This window comes from Rhagoletis pomonella, unplaced genomic scaffold (assembly GCF_013731165.1).
Source record: "Rhagoletis pomonella isolate Grant_MI unplaced genomic scaffold, Rhpom_1.0 Rhpom_scaffold_00002, whole genome shotgun sequence".
Classification (NCBI taxonomy): Eukaryota; Metazoa; Arthropoda; class Insecta; order Diptera; family Tephritidae; genus Rhagoletis; species Rhagoletis pomonella.
In genome coordinates this window covers 8,654,408-8,658,478 of record NW_023458556.1, presented here as the reverse complement: position 1 = coordinate 8,658,478, position 4,071 = coordinate 8,654,408, and the positions used below count along the sequence as shown (strand labels likewise).

Below are 4,071 nucleotides of genomic sequence, written 5' to 3'. Positions count from 1 at the left end.
AAAAAAGTATACAAGAAAAAAGTATACATAGAGAACAATTAATTTCTAAAGGTGACTAAATAATAATTTTTGATTTTAATACATTCGATATAAAAGAAAATATACAAATAGAAAACAGAATAACTGTAAAATGTGTTTGGAATGTAAATAGCTGGAATCAAATAAATAAACGAAATTATATGATACTGATACAAAAGTACTGGATTTAATTGACTCAATTATTTTTTTTACATAGGATAATTGAAATGATTTTTCGGAAAAGTAAGTACACACACGTAAGTAAGTATATTTTTATGAAAATAACCAATTGGTTGTAGGTAAAATAAAGTCTAGAAAAAGAAGTCTGATGAGGAGATGTGGTGATCTCCGAAATAGTGCTATAACTTCTACCGCTTAGACTTTGTTGCTTTTTCAATTTTTCCTAATAAACAATCGTGGTACAAAGCTCAATAAAAATATTAAAAATAAAATGTTAACAAGCCACAATAACATTGACAAATACATATAGGGTACTCACAGTTTACTTCTAAAGTTAAAAGGTGGCAACTTTAACAAGATAACACACTCGAACTGTGAGCAACCCTTATGTTTAAATAAAGTATTAAGTTGATCAACAATACCACGCATTGCTAGACCGTTTGCCTTTCACGCGTTTGTGTTTAGAGAGCATCAACAAACCACATACATATTTCTCTCTATTCTCTCTTCTCTTTTTTATACTCAGCTAGCACAGCGCAAAAAAAAAAAAAAATAACCTTTGCCAGCTCCAGGCAGGCGCAAAGAGAAACTTATGTACAAGCAGCGCTGCGCCCAAAGCGAAATTCATGTATGTATGTACAAGCAGCGATAGATGCCAGTTTAACACAGAACATAAACATGAGACAAAGTCTAGTAATTTTGCCCAAAAGTGTTATCTCTAATTAGTATGGGAACCAACAACAAACAAAGTTACCACATGGTAAAATGTTTTAAAGTTACCAGGTGGCAAAATTAACACAGTAGATAATATAGAACTGTGAGTACCCTAATAGTTTAGGAAGAGCCTGCCTGAAACTATACAAAAAAGCAAATAAGCAAATGGATGTATAGAATTGACAACAACAACCACGCTGTCGAGTTTAAATAGCGGCAAATCAGCTGCACTTGATAGTAGTTGGTTAAATAAGGAAAATAAATTAGCAACAAGAGTTTACGGGATGTACATAGCTCAGTGGTTAACGCTTCTGACTTTGAACATCGAATTCGCAGGTTCGTTCCTTGCTGAAGTCTAGAAAAAGAAGTCTGATGAGGAGATGTGGTGATCTCCGAAATAGTGCTATAACTTCTACCGCTTAGACTTTGTTGCTTTTTCAATTTTTCCTAATAAACAATCGTGGTACAAAGCTCAATAAAAATATTAAAAATAAAATAATTTAAGTTTTACGAATAGTTAGTGTTTCGTCATCGGTAGAGTTGCAAAACTATCGATAGTATCGAGAGTTTATTTTTTTTGGGTGAGTATCGAAGACCATCTTTGCTTTTTTCAAAACTATTAAACTACTATGGACAGTGATATATACTATCGATAGTTTTACAACTCCAGCAGAAATATTGCACATTACTATTTCAGATTGTGAACTCAGAGCATCCGCTATTGGTACGATTTACAAGTTTTGTGTATTTATATACACTTTATGCACTTACCTCCACATAAAAAAATTTCCAAAATACTTTATATGGAAGAAAATGATTTTATATATACCAATACCCAGTACTCTAACAGGAGTACTTCTAGAGATAGCAGTACAAAATAGTAAATTTATAGTAGCCCAATTTTTACACCTTTCATGAGCATGAAATGGTATTATAACTTTGGTCCGATGTTTGTAAGTACCAGAACAAAAAGAGATAGACCCATTAAAATGTATACTTATATGATCAGAACGTCGAGCTGAGTTGATTTAGCCATGTCCGTCTGTCCGTCTGTCCGTCTGTCTGTCTGTTTGTATGCAATCTAGTCTCTCAGTTTTCGAGATATCCGGATCAAATTTGGTAGGTGGGTGTATTTTTATAATGTATTAATCATTTGTCGGAACCGGAAGAATCGGACCACTATAACATATAGCTCCCATACAACTGATTGTTCAGATATGAGATTTTTCGTTATAACTTCTCCATTTATGCAGCTACGAACATGAAATTTTGCAATACTTGCACCCATTATCAACAGAATACTTACAGTGAAAATTACAAAGATCGGGTCACTATAACCTATAGCTCCCACACAACTGATTGTTCAGATATAAAATTTTTCGTTATAACTCCTCCATTTATATAGCTAGGAACATGAAATTCCGCACTTTTTTCACTCATTATCAACAGAAGACTTACAGTGAAAATAACAAAGATCGCGTCACTACAACCTGCAGACCCCATACATCTGATTGTTCAGATATGGGATTTTACTGTAAAACTTCTTTATTTGAACAGCTAAAACCGATAAATTCCGTAAGATATTTTATAAATAATAATACAAAGTCTACTGAGAAAATCATCAAAATCTATGCTGTATAAGCTTTATCTCCTATAACACTGATTGTTCAGATACCAGTTTTTGCCATATATGTATCTCCTTTATGTAGGAAGCTAAACCCATTAAATTGTGTTACCGGTTTACATACCGATCACATAGCAGTGAAAATCACTTAGATTGGTGCCATATAAAGGAAATCTTCCATACCTCTGATTGTTTAGATGCGATTTTTTTATATAAGTATGTAACTCCTCTATCGATGTATGCAGATGTATTCAAAAGCAGTAATCTGTCAAAGTAAAATTTGCAGATGTTCATGAAAGGTATGAAGCCTTCGGTATAGCCCATTTTTCTCCGCAAGTATGAATTTGATTTTACATACATATCTCTATACCAAGTTCCAGTATTCTCCAACAAATACTTCCAGACATACATATCTATGCATTATGGAAATTCAAATCTGTATGGAAGGCGCTACGCCCTCTTGATTTATTGGAATTATTTTCAGTCTAAGACCATTCTTGGGAAATCCGTAGAAAGTGTGCCAAATAAACCATCTGTATGCATAACTTCATTTACAAACAGGTGGCAATCCTCTTCAAAAATATCTTCGAAACTACGCTCTATTAAATTTTTTTTCGTTTGGCACCCTTGTTGTGGGCGGATCAGTTTGTCACAAAGGTATTTAGATGCATTCCACTCAAGCAACTTGTATATAAACAGCCAGAATCTTATTCCTGTGCTGTGTGGAGTGACGTAGCGTGTAACTCTATTAAAGGCCAACTCGATTTTATGTGCTGATGCTCAGTCAAGTTTACTGTATACTATTTAATTCGGGATATGTTATTTGGCGTACAATAAGTTGAATGGCTAGCTTAGGTCCAATTATGGTGCAGAAATTTTCAAGCTACTTAAAGTAGCAAAAACGCCGCTTAATCTGGAATTAACAAGAAAGCCTAAATTTTCAATTTTATCAGTAAACAAAAAAGCTTTAGTACCAATCCAAAGCCTCGGAATATCCTCGCCATGTACAACATTACTACTTATCGGTAAAACATACGACTAAGAGGTATTTAAATGTAAACAGTGACCAAGACAGAAATGGCGAACAGATTAGAATCAATTTTAAACCACATGACTTCGATTAGACTAATACGACTTAACAAGTACATCGGCGTACGCATGAGCATTCACATACTGGCATACAGAAACACATCGTTAACGGAAAGACTAAACAAGAGTGGGCCTATGATAGACATTTGCGGAACACCTAAGATAACAGTTCTGCACTGAGAGTTTACCCTTTTGAGTTCTCCCCTTAAGATAGCTGACACAGAGGATCATGAAGATCGGGAAGGATGAAAGTAGTTGTGGCTCTTTGACCAAGCGGTACTCTAGTATCATTGAGCATCTTTAACGTTGCAGTGCAACAGCTGTGTTTTAATTAATTAATCCCAACGGCTTTTTACCCTCCATTCCCGCCCAACCGACACGAGGGGCGCAGTCCGCATGACGTACGGAACCTTTTTTTTTTTTTTTTTTTTGGTTTTTTCGTGCCG

At 34.7% G+C, this 4,071-nt stretch overlaps 1 protein-coding gene and 1 long non-coding RNA gene across 5 annotated transcripts in view; one reads left to right on the top strand and one right to left on the bottom strand.

The window, feature by feature from the left end:
* The window catches only part of LOC118732995 (glycine-rich cell wall structural protein 1), a 172,159-nt gene that overhangs the window by 43,389 nt on the left and 124,699 nt on the right, over nt 1–4,071 (bottom strand). The gene's annotated exons all lie outside the window — the stretch shown is intronic.
* LOC118732996 overlaps nt 2–4,071 on the top strand; it is a 4,713-nt gene continuing 643 nt past the window's right edge. Inside the window, exon 1 of the long non-coding RNA XR_004992199.1 lies at nt 2–51. This is a non-coding gene — a long non-coding RNA (uncharacterized LOC118732996). The remainder of the gene's footprint in view (nt 52–4,071) is intronic.